Consider the following 13251-nt stretch of genomic DNA (forward strand, 5'->3'; position numbering starts at 1 on the left):
CTCATAATAACAAACAAGCAAAGCAACAAATGCATCTAACAAAAAAACGAGACTATGAGCTGTCCGTGGATAAAAGGGTCATGATCTGTGACATCAATGGGGCAGATGTGCCGACTTTAATTAAACCTAGGCATTGATGGAGTATATAATTACCTGGCCAAGACACCAACCCAAGAAAAGTAGACCTGAATTAATTACACCAATGTCTGAAGTGTTAAAGATTTTACTTTTAACTTGTAAATGTTGTGTAAATGTAAATGTAAAAGTAAAATGTACTGATGTGTTGGTAAATAATGGAATAATGGTATTTGATTTGTATTAATAAACTTCATAAACCCATGCTCACAGAATGCTGCGAGCTAAAAGTGCTTCTAACAAACCTGCTGTGGATGTGGAGATGCCAAAGGGACGTAATTGTGGAGGAAATGGAGGCCACTTACAAGGATGTATACTACTCTAAATTTTCTACGAAAATTAAAACAACACCAGTCTGTATGGTGATGTATATGCAACTAGATTGTTCATTGGCTATGTTTACGCTGTTGCCTTTCAGAACGTACATTCAATTGCTACAGCACTACAGAACATGCAGATGCGGAGGTCACTTATGAAGATGCATTCTTAAAAAACTGAAGCGCGGCCAGCCTGCATGGTGATCGTTCATTGGTCCATTGGCTAACCGGCATAATCGTTTATGTTGTTGCCTTTTAGACGTTCTTTCCCTCGCTACTGCACTACCCTAGCTCTGCCGTCAAAGTACGCAGTCGCCAAGTACTGAGGTATCAACATCAAGCAATGCAGATAGTATGGCGTGTCTGCGTCCACCCTAGCTACAGTATGAAGCAGTCGTAAATGAGCTAATTTGCTGAAACATGTATGCACATACTTCTCTACGTACCATAGCCAGCCACTGCTTGCAAAGATGAGAGCAAAGACATCAAGTGACTTCTGAGGCAAGAGGTGGAAAGTTGTCATTTTATGTGTGTCCTTTTTTGAAATGGTATTGTAATTAGACCTGTTACAATTGCCTATTTGACTGATCACCGCAATTGATTTTGCTGATATTATTTTTCACAGTGTTTTTACTTAAAATCCAACAAACAGAAATAAGAGCTTGTTTGCAGATATGGTATATGGGTAGTCTATTCGGTTTATGAATTTAAGGTTGCTAATGCTAATGCAACAGTGTTTAACACATCTCTCTGGTATTTGTCTTGCCATAACATACAGTGTATCCTTAAAATGCTACCAATGCTACCAAAACAATAACTTTAAAAACTCACGTTTGTGTCTACTAACAGAAATTGATTCTGAGTTTAGCAAGGAGAGCTGCAGAGCACAATATACACAATACCGCCCAACACTAAAATATGTTCTAAAAAAAAACAAAGCTGTGCCAATTTAGATAGAAACTCCAGGAACAAAATCCTGACAACCCCGGGTTGTCTTTTTTGATAAATAGAAAGAATTCTATGAATGACAATAAAAGGCAAAAGCTCCAGAAAAATGTTGAAGTGGCTATGTGTCAGGCTTTTTTAATTATACAGATTAAGAAAGAGAATTTTATCTGTTGAAGAGGCATTGATTACGCGAAGGGGGACGAGGTTGATTAGAATGCAATAATAAGTGAAGACCGTTTTTTCCCTGCAGTTATAATTGTTATTCATGTATTGCTCGTAGAGATTGAAGTGACTCTGAAAGGAAGTAATGGGCTCCCAGTAGGAACCTTTGACCCACAGCCTTAAGGTAGACTAGATACCGAAGCAGTCAACCTTAACTTATTGCAATTTGTTGTAGGAAATTCAAGGTTATTTGAGCATCCACCTTTAATAACATACTTATATTTTCTGAATTCTTGATACATTATTTTTGTATTCAATACACTAAACCACATTTGAGAAACCCATTGAACTAGGAAACTGTGGACTTTGGTCTACTTCTATATTGTATAATCGCCACTGTTGAGGGTAGTGCTCTGTTTTCTAAGATATCTAAGATATCTTGAATTAAGAGCAGATGTTAACAGTATAAAAGCAGAATTTGAGTCAGATATGCATGTGTGAACTGATGAAATGCAGCTGCAGTATGTGCATGCACATACGACCACCTACTGATTCTTAAAATTATGGAGTGTAAGGTTCAATAGGTTCACTGAAATAGTGGAGCTGGCAACATTTCTGGACAGACATGGGGGTAAATGAAGTTTGTTTTCACCAAAACACCCAACATCATATATCCAAAATACAATCTGGGAAGCAATAAGAGCTCACTGTCAAACCAAGGCATTTTGAGCACTGTAGCTTTCAATATGAAGTACTGTACAAAAGCCTTCTTTGTTCAAACATTAAAATCAATGCAAATAAACAAGCAATACACTTTGAAGTCCTGCCCTTCAGCATGAAGAGCCAATCAGCTTGCTGGTTATGAGCAGAGAAAGGTTGATGATATTGAGGTTTCGGCCAGACCGTGTCAAAATGAAAGTCACTAAAACAAAAGTAGCAGTAAAACAATACTTTCAAAAAAGAATAAAACTAATAGTAAAACAAATAATTTGAAACTGAACACTTAACGCACTTTCTCACATTTATCTCCCTTATTATTTCATGCTGATCTGGAAACGGACTGAGATGTTTTATGTTTTATGGCTGCTGTTTTACACATTTTTGATTTTAAAGTTTGACAGGAAAAAGATTATTAAGTATGTACATTTATTTATTTTTTATATTAGCAAATTATTAATTTCAGTGAATTTCTGAATACGTTTTTCACCTGTAGTCTTCACTGTTTGTTAGCAAATGCTAAATTAAAAAGCTGATAGCTATAAAATAACTTATTTAGTAGCGATTTATAATCTGAATTATCGATTATTTGTTTTATGACAATAGTCGTTTGTTGCAGTCCTAGTGCACAGTGAGATGGCACTAACAAGTTCTCCTTCCTTCATCCCTGGCATATGTGAGAAAGTGTAATGGCTGAATAATAGGATATTAAAGTAATTTCACCCTGTAAAATCCACTGTGATTTGTATTCTCTAATAAAAAACACTAGAGGAGTGCTAATGCAGCATTCCCTTGTCCTAAACTGAACCTTATAACATTTTAGAGTGAGATTATTCGCCACTTGCGGTGACACTGAACATTTGTTGAGATCCTCTGAGTAATTAGTAGCCTGAATATCTGCCTGTTGGGCAAAGTTTGTCATCACCAAGACAGCTGGTGTGAATATGCGTGCAGGGAATAGTAGACATATTGCCTTCCAGTGTTACTCATAATCATATTAATATTTGGTCTCTATTCGCCATAGTCATATTTAGAACGTGAAGCGTTGCGTTGTTGCTTATCCCAGAAAACGCTCCTTCTGTTTTCCTTCCTTTGTATGAAATTCTCTTTTTTATGTTGAGTTTAGCTTTTTTTCTATTTTTTTTAAGCACACGGCTCAGCAGTTGAAAAAGCCTGTAACTAGCTCTTCATTGGCGCTGGTGCTTATGGTCTCCTGAGAGTGTCTTTTTCCTGCACAATTAACTAGCAAGGATTTTCCCATGGATATTTAGTCACTTCAGCCTTGGATCTTCTGCAGCAGTGTTTGTACAGGCTGTTAGGTCGCATACCTCCACAGCCAAGCAACTACGGAGGCTGCCCTCATAACTTACCAAGCTGTTTCTCTCACCCTCCCTCTCTCTCTCGCACACCAGCTCTCTCTCTCTCACACACACATACACACTGCTTTGGTGGCCATTTGTCCATGTCTCTCCGACTAGCTCGCACACCCCCAAGCCTGAACCAGCATTTTCGAATGAGATTCACTTCAGTGCATAATATTTCCCCATTCTGCCCAGTGCAGATTAATTGACCAAAAGGAGCTGCTCAGAGCTTTGGGCTTATAATTAGAACTGGAAGATGTAAGCACATTAAATATGCTCTATGTCTTATTGCAATAAGAAAGTAGATTTTATCATCACTGTAGAATCCTGTAATACTGCCATATAACTGAACATTAACTGTTGGCTAAATATATTCTTTAATTGAATGCAAATCATAAAGTGCATTATTTGCTGCCAGCTAAAGCAGCTAAAAAAAGCTACAATTCCAGAACATCCCACCAAACTCATTTCAGGAAGGTTGCACCACTACAGCTGCCACATGCAGTAGAGTTGCTCCTTGTCTACTAGCTAGCTAATATAAATAACGTTAGCTATGGTAATGAATGATTGACAGCTGTTAATTCACCTCAGCATGCCTTTTACAGTCCTTTAACCATCCAATAGAAAAGTCACCGCTGCACATAGTCCTGGAACAACTGTCATTATTTTTTACCTCTGTTAGGCAGGGGTACACTTTACTGTTGTCTGAGTGAAGTGTGTGCTGTTTACTGCTATTTCTTTTTTTTTTTTGGTAACACTCTGCTATGGAGCTGCAGGACACTAAACTGGTCGACTGTAAATCCCACCCACAGAGAAACTAATAGGTCTGTTTGGTACAAAGAGAGGCCAATCAGGATGCTCTCTGTGTCACTCTCACGCTATGTCTTTCAGTCTGGCGCTCACTCTTACGTCTCGCTTTCTCTCTCTAAAAAAAAATGGATTGTCAGGTTATTATATATACTATGAGGGCATCAGGGAGCTGCTATCAATATGTGAGACTCTTAGAGAAGTGGGATGCCTGAAATTCTTTCTAAACCTTCTAATAACTACTCAGAACTACTTGTTCACAATAGTAAAGCAAGAAAATGAAGGGTTTTTCAACCTGTGGGCCATGAAGCACCTTCCAGTGGTCCACAGGCCCATCCTCAGGGGAATGCAGTAGTTTGTAATGGGCAAGTAACAACGCATATACGTGACAAAAAAATAGTACAGGTAAAAATTGAGAGATGAGTTGTGTTCAACTTTGTATAAACACTAATAGAAACATGAACGTTGAAAGTAACTCAAAGCAAGTTAAAAGTCAAACATCATTTTTGAGTCTCCACAAGAATTGAGTTAGTGATGCACATGGCAGTGGAACCACTGGGGCGAATGGGCCTTTGACCTTGCACGTTTCTAAGTACTGGGGCATTGCTGCACTTTTTGTTGAGGGTGCTTGCATTGGGAAAAAAATCCATTCCTACTGAACCTGTAACCAATTCACGGTTCGCTAATCCGCTAAATGTTTTTACTGTGTGTGCAGGACTAATTCACTTTATCACAGTTTGTTGTAACCACACAATGTCAAATTGATGTCAGTTGCAGTATGTCTTTCTGCTAACTTACTAAGCTAGTATTTAATGTTCTACAGCCAACATTGGCCAGCAAAGTAAGCGATGTGGGCAGAGCCCTGATCAGTAGTTAAAAAATGTAAAAAGTGAACTGTAGGTTCTGTTGGTTTGCAGTAGCTGATGTCTCAATCTTTGGGGTACACATTTTTGGGTGACTCTCAGACTTTATGGTTTCTCTTTCCACTTGACAGATTGAGTGCTATTAGATAGTGTACGTCGGATTTAGAGTGTTAGCCTCACGGAGGCACCAGAGACAGGGTATGTGAGATCAATAGGGAGGCATCAATCAGAGGCTGTAAAGCTACTCTGCTGTTTAAATGTTAGCACCTCTTCCCTTTTTTCTGTACTTAACTCATAAAACACTGATGACACCTGTGTGACCTCATCGCAAAGTGCCAAAAGATCTTTTAGCACCTTCTACGGTTCTAAGCATGGTTAAATTTGAGGTATTGAGGCACATTTCTGGACTAAAATCTCATTAATAGGCAACGTAAGGCTGAGGAACACAACACTCTCCAAACAAACGGACTGTAAATATTCAGGTTGGTGTGCAGTGCACTCATTCAGCTGCCATCTTTTTGATTTTGGTTAAAATATTTGCAGATGCCTATTTACAACAATGTAATTTTGCATGGCATGCTGATTTTTTTGTTTATGGTGCGCTTGTGAGGAACAACAAGATGCGCTCGGCTTTAATTGGTTTACAGCAACGACTAATGGCACTTGGCAATGGCTTATAGAAGACTCCTATACTACATACATTACTACATAGTGTTGCAGTCCTCTCATTGTGTCCTCTCAGTGCAACGTGCTTTTAGCTAGCTGAAGGGATTGTAGCCAGTTAGCCGTGCTCCCTGGGTGACTGTTTTGGGGATTTGGAATCTGCCTGCCTTGCAGCCCTGTTTTGGTTTTGCCAGAGTTTCCTTTGAAGAGGTGGCAACAGTGTTTGAGGTTCACAGTATCCACAGTCAGTGCCATGTACCGATGCCAAGGAATGTCATGTATCATGCCAAGGAAAACAAAGTTTGGTATTCTAGGGCCCTTTCATTAAACAGAAATTCTATTAACTGCAGCTTTAGGCTAAATGTTTTAGGTCACCTGTGCACAACTATCAGTGGTGCAAGGACATAGCAGCACTTAAAGAATACTTAGAGAAGATGTTGTATTATTCAGAAAATAGCCCAAACTAGAACATACAGGTTCTCCATTGGGTACTAATGAGAGGAAATGAAATGTTGAATTTGAAAATGATGGTCAAGTAAAATGGGCACAAACCTGTGTGCAATTTATTGGGTCTCTATAATGTTCTTCTCCCAAACATGCTGTTCTAGAATATTCTCTAATTCATGCTGTTCTAGATTGTTCTCTAATTTATGCTGTTCTAGAATGTTTTTTCTCCCATTTACACTGTTCTAGAATGTTCTCTAATTCATGCTGTTCTAGAATGTTCTTCTATTCATGCTGTTCTAGAATGTTCTGCTCTCTTTAATGTTGTTCTAGAATGTTCTTCTCCCATTCATGCTGTTCTAGAATGTTCTTTCCCTATTCATGCTGTTCTAGAATGTTCTTCTCCCATTCATGCTGTTCTAGAATGTTCTTTCCCTATTCATGCTGTTCTAGAATGTTCTTTCCCCATTCATGCTGTTCTCTTTTAATGCTGATGTCCTCTCTATCAGGCTGTTCTAGAATGTTCTTCATTTTCAACTAATCTAGAACCGAAAAGCATCAATAAATTGTTAAAAGAGAACATTGTAGAACAGCATGAATGATAAGTATCAAGCATCAACGGACGAGAACATTGTGGAACAATGCTGTATATAAGATAGTAACAGTACATGAATTAATAAAACACATGCAGGTAAAATGAAAACTGAAATACTGAAGACCTCAGAGAAACAAGATATTGGGAAAGGGGAATATTATAAAACTTTAGTAAATAAAACTGAATTAAACTGAATTGGTTTAGTTTAACTTAAGGTCCCCAATTTCATGACCTTTATGTGATTTAATTACATTTACCACCAATATATTCTAGGATGAGTAGGTTCATGAGGAAGAGACCTAAATAAAGAGCATTTTAGACCAGAATCAGGAACCACTCAATGCAATGTCCACTGCACTCCTCTGATATCTCCTCTGATGCAGTCTTTTCTACATGCTGCACGCATCTTAAATAATACGTGTAAAGTCCTACTAAATATTAATGAAAAGGCAATAAAGTGTTCATTCTGAAGGTCTGTAATGCATCCCATAAATACAGAACACTTGATGACACACAAATGTTTGCTAAGCCTTGCTCGAGGCTATTTCATCTCAGTCTGATTTTATAGGCTTCTTTTCTTAAAAGGTGCTTAAAATATTCCAATTTCATAGTTTCTTACATATCACTCATTTTATCAGCTTTGTTTGTTTATTTGTTTAAATTTTAGCCTGACATTTGGCTACTCATTGGCTTTCCTTCTTTCTGTGTGTCTTTGTTTACTTCTATTATTTGATCTTTATCACAGTCACCATAAAAACATTGCTTTAAAGGTAGTCCTGGAAGCTTTTTTTGAACTTTGTGGGACCATAAGGTACATGATAAGTTTTGCAAAATGCAGATATTAATCAAATAAAAGAATTACCAACATGACTGTGTTGCTCAGGAGTTTAGATTTAGGTCATCACATGAAATTGGTCATAAAAGTTTAAAAACTCAGCTTTCCAGTTCTGTATTAACTGAATCATGATTTACAAAATGTTCTTACTAATTAAGTATTTAGTGAACTATCTAGTAAATTTTCATAATTAATTGGGGTACACATCACATTAATTATTAATTATTTGTATTTTTATTATAAGCTAATGAAATTTTGTATAATTACAAAAAGTACTAAATCTTCTTTACACAACGCCCAACTAACCCATTTTCCTGACATCGAAAGATTTTGAATAGAAGACTAATAGTCTATTAGAACCACAAATGCATTGGATGAAATGAAAAATGAAATAAAATTAAATTAAATTAAAAGTGAACACACTGACATGAATAAAAGAATAATCCTGGTACTCTAAATCCAACTACAGTTACTCAGCTATACACAGTAACTGCATCGAATAATTGTTTTAATAACTACAAACATGAAGAGTCTGTGTGGAGTTAGGTGGGCTTTTCTGATCGTTTTCAGAATTTTATTTTTATTTTATTTTATTTTATTTTAGGTGAAATGATAAAAAATTAGGGACAGCAGCCACAGAGTGAAACATGCAGCTAATTAGCACCTTGTGGGAGACATCATTTGGGCACAGAATTAAAGTCGGTGGCTCCCACACAGACTCCACAGATATAGGGAATGTTAGCAAATTTCTGCTGCTAAATAATATGCAGTTCTATGCAAAGGTTTGGGGGCCTCTGACCGATACATTTTGTTGTTTTTTGTTTTGGTGAAAAATAATTTGAATGGGTACTTTCAGCTTTTAGAGGATATTAAAATATTAAGGCAGTAGAATCAAGTAAATCAAGTAGGAATTAGGAATGCACTATGACGTCTGTGGGGCAGTGAGGCCTGAAGGTTGGAGAATCGACCCTGCGACCGGAAGGTCACCGGTTTGATCTCCTTAGCTGACAGGACATGACTGAAGTGCCCTTGAGCAAGGCCAGAATCCCCTACTGCTCTCCTGGAGCAGCAGCTAAGGCTGCCCACCGCAACGGGCCGCAGCGGGCATATGTGCTCACTATCCCCTACTGTGTGTGTGTGTGTGTGTTCACTGCATGGATAGGTTAGGCAAAGACAACTTGTGGGAGACATCATTTGTGCACAGAATTAAAGTCAGTGATTCCCACACAGACTCCAAAGATAAAGGGAATACTAGCAAATTTCTGCTGCTAAATAATATGCAGTCCTGTGCAAAGGTTTGGGGGCCTCTGGTCGATACATTTTGTTGATAGGTTGTTTAGGTGAAAAATAACTGAATTAAAGCTGTAGAACCTAAATTCAGTAAATAGTACATTTTTGTATATTGAATGCACTTTTCAGAGCACAGTTCTGATTTATTTAATAAATAATTCTCATATCAAGGGTATTAGGAGGTTATGCTGATTTTAAGACTTTTGTTAAATGAGATGGGACAAAATGGGATTTTTGCCAGTATAAAAATTGTACAATCTTGCACCAGTTACTATGAAGGAACTTACTTGCGGGTGGAGGATGGATAGCTTAATTGTAAATTTGGCTATACAGCAAATACAGTAAAACATTTTCAATTATTTCACATCCAGCCTCGATATTGGTGGGATTCCCGCCCTGTCAGCATGTTTGCAGCATGTTTGCAAAATGCTTGTCAGGTGGGCAGAGGCAGGGCTTAGTGAGGAACAGGCAAGGTAGCAAGCAGTCAATCAAAGATGTTCCTGTTTCTTATGTAGGAGCATCAACATTTGCCCGCCACAATGTAATAGAGGGGATGTTAATTTGATCATCATTTTTAACTGTTTGTGGGCACACTAGCCAGGGTTCAAATAGCAGTGATCTTTGCAATGATGGCTTTGTGTTGCCAGTAGAGTGCAGCCCAGGTTAGACCTTTGTGTGGTGGGGGAAAGTGCTGGTAAAGCTTCCTCTCCATTGGTTTCACAGTAGTTGTATTATGGGCCCAATTACCGCATTTCTCAAGCAGATTCATGTGAAAGGTGAAGTAGTACACAGTGTATATATAGAATATCCATTATTGCCATATAAGTCACAAGTGCAAAGGCGTGGAGTGTGTGGTAAATGCTCGCTTGTGGGCCAGTTTGAGCAGTGAGTGGAGTTGAGGAGTTAGCCTCTGCCTGATGTCTGCTGTCGTTCACTATCCCTCTGCTGCCTCTCCATCTTCTCTCAGCCTTCACTTCTCCCTCTCTCCGGTAAAACTGGCCTGCTCTTCACAGACTCCTTATGGATAGCGCTGCCTTCTTTCCTTCTACCACCAACAAAAGCTCTTCACCTTCTGCCCGTCTAATTGATGAACGAACATCAAGTCTCTCCTTATTTACATTTACATTTACATTTACAGCATTAAGCAGACGCTCTTATCCAGAGCGACTTACACAGTGCTTTGCTATTTACCCAAGAAAAACTAGTTTAGCTAGTTAGAATAGACCAATAATTTAAAGGATACCTCTAAGCTTTAGACATTACTAAACACAAGACAATAAGGTGACCATAGTACTCTAATCGTCCAAGCACTCTCTGAAGAGGTAGGTCTTCAGTCTGCGTTTGAAGACAGTGAGTGACTCTGCCGTTCGGACACCCAGGGGAAGCTCGTTCCACCACTTTGGTGCCAGGACAGAAAAAAAGCCTGGACGCTTGTCTTCTATGGATTTTGAGGGATGGCGGGTCGAGCCGAGCCGTACTTGAAGCTCAAAGGGCTTTGTGCAGATCGGCTTTTGACCATTGCAATGAAGTATGGAGGGGCTGGTCCTTTCTTGGCTTTGTAGGCCAGCGTCAGGGTTTTAAATCTGATGCGGGAAGCAGCTACAGGAAGCCAGTGAAGAGAACACAGCAGTTGAGTGACATGGCTGAATTTAGCCTTATCTTTCCCCCCAAAAAGCCATACACACTCTTGGAGGGTGAAGGGCCTTTCGTTTCCTCTCGATCTCTTCGCTCTCCCTGCTTCGCTCCCTCGTTCCATCCTGCTCTCCTTTCCTTTATTATTCATTATATTTCCCCTCGGAGCAGCAGAGAGAGAGAGAGAGAGAGAGCGAACGAGAGAGAAGAGTCGCCGCTAGCCATCAGTGTACCTGAGAAAACTGGCAAGGGGAGGAGAGAGAGAGAGCTGAGAGTGTGAGAACAGAGAGAAAGAGAGAGGGAGCGAGAGAGAGATGGCTAGAGCTAAGAGAGACAGAGATGTATAGAAGGAACAAAATCTAGAGCTAAGAGAGGGAGAGAGAGAGGGAGAGCGATGAGGGGAGGCTGAAGAGGGTTTCGAGAGGGTTTTTTGGACAGGGAAACTGATAGACCAGGAGAGCGAGGGAGCGGGGAAAATCTGACCAGACAGGAAAAAAGTGTCAAGGCATACACGAGGAGTGAAGGAGCTTCGTAGAAAGAGAAAAGGGGAGAGGATGACTGACGGCAGCTGAAGAGAAAAATGACAGACGGCTTGGAGAACAACTCTATAACGGCGCAAAATTGTAAAACACAAAAACATGAGAGATTTAAAGTGATAACAAAAGAACGTGTGAACAAATTCAGTGTGTGTGTGTTCATGGGGAAAAAGCATGACAGTGAAGGAGTGAGGGTGAGCGAGAGAGAGAGAGAGGAGATCTTGGACTGTTGGTGTTGCATGACAGACGCGCTGTGAGCTTGGAGCTGGCCAATCAGAGTGCCTGGTTTACCTAAGCTGCTGCAGTGGAGGAGTCAGCGAGGATTCTCCCTCGTGCGCACACACGCACACGCGCGCTCTCTCTCTCTCTCTTACACACACACGCACACACAAACACTGTGCACAGAGCAGAAAGAGTCTCATTCACGGAGTAGAGCGGCAGGAGGAAAATGGTGCGAAAGGCAGAGAAAGTGCAGAGCCACACATCCAGCAAGAGAGGAGATGCTTTTATGGATCCATCTCATGAGGTACAGTATGACACATACTGTTTCTGTACTGCTGCCGGGTGATCTGAAATATGTAATATGTAATGATGATGATGAGCATATTATGGATTTTTTTGGAAAGATGGAAGGAGAAAGAAAGGGGAGATGGAGTGAAAAGGGCAGGAACTGGAAGTAAGCAAGTAAGGAGCCGAGATCATGAGGAATGAGAGAAGAAGTGAGGAGAGAAAGGAGCAGAGAGCGAGAGACATTTGTATGCAGTGTCTAAGGTGTGTGATGCCAGACTTGCTGTGTTCGCCTTGCTTGTGCTACAAGAACTACAAGCTTCTGTGGAGTTACTGTTCTCCTGTGGACTAGTGTGTGTGTGTGATAGAGTGTGTGTGTGTGTGTGTGGGGGGGGGGGTCGTCTGTCTGTGTCTGCGCTGGTGTGGTCTGATCTGCTTCCTAACTCCTAACCCAACACACACATACACACACACACACAATGGCAGACGTGGCTGAGAGGAGTAGGGCAGCAGCTTATCAGCAGCTTATCCTCCTTATGCTTTTAGCCAGGTTTAAATACTCATCTGCGCTGGTGCACCTTACACTGTTCCGCACACTCTTAACCACTTTCTAACATTGGGGGGACTGGGAGAAGGTCGTATCATGGTGATCTTCATATATGAAAGAGAGGAGAGAGAGAGCGAGAGAGCGAGAGAGAGAGAGAGAGAGAGAGGACAGTGGCATGGCCACTGATAAATGCTAATGTTTTGTGATTAGAGTGCTGTCAGAATGTGTGTGTGTGTGTGTGTGTGTGTGTGTGTTTTCCTACTACTCTGTAACGGTCTCATTTTCTTCAGTTTATCTTATGCCACTTCAGAGACATCTATGAATATCCCCTCACACACACGCTGACATAGAGGCACTCATGCACATACACAGACACACACACACCACACACAGAGGGAGTGCTGTTTACTGTTTAAAAGCGTCAAAGGATCGCTGTGGTTTGAGTCCAAGAGATGTGGGCTGATTGCATGATCTCTGAAACGAAAGAGAGAGAGAGAGCGAGAGAGAGCGTGCACTTGCTTTTCATTGTTCAATGAGAGGAGAACGATTTCGCTGTCCTCTCTGACAGAGTCCCTTGTACCAAAATGATTCAACTGAGAGCAAGTGGCAGAGGAGCATTCATTTAGGGGTCTGAAGAGCATTCAGTTGTGTATAGAGGTAGAACTGTCCTACCACACACACTACCCTCCGGCAACAGACATACAATTGGCCTAGTTACATGCACTCCTAAAATAAAGCTTCTTAAATGGTTCTTGGCAGGGTTGGTTGGTACCGTGAACAAAACCTTTAATCTGTGTATCCTTTACACTGTCTAGAGGCTCTTTAAACTTTTAAGAAGGTAGAGCCTTCTTCAGAGAACCAAACGTGGTTCTTCCGTGGCATCACTACAAAG

The 13251-nt window shown here is 40.3% G+C and overlaps 1 protein-coding gene across 2 annotated transcripts in view; it reads left to right on the forward strand.

Moving 5' to 3' along the window:
* LOC140543894 (cadherin-18) overlaps positions 1 to 13251 on the forward strand; it is a 225079-nt gene that overhangs the window by 101271 nt on the left and 110557 nt on the right. The window contains exon 1 of one of the 2 annotated variants that reach the window (XM_072667196.1): positions 11653 to 11831. The exons of the other annotated variant lie outside the window; for it this stretch is intronic. The gene's annotated coding sequence lies outside the window, so the exon portion shown is untranslated. Of the gene's footprint in view, positions 1 to 11652; positions 11832 to 13251 lie in introns of those variants that run through there. 2 annotated transcript variants of the gene reach the window in all.

The sequence above is a fragment of the Salminus brasiliensis genome, chromosome 22, assembly GCF_030463535.1.
Source record: "Salminus brasiliensis chromosome 22, fSalBra1.hap2, whole genome shotgun sequence".
NCBI classification, from domain to species: domain Eukaryota; kingdom Metazoa; phylum Chordata; class Actinopteri; order Characiformes; family Bryconidae; genus Salminus; species Salminus brasiliensis.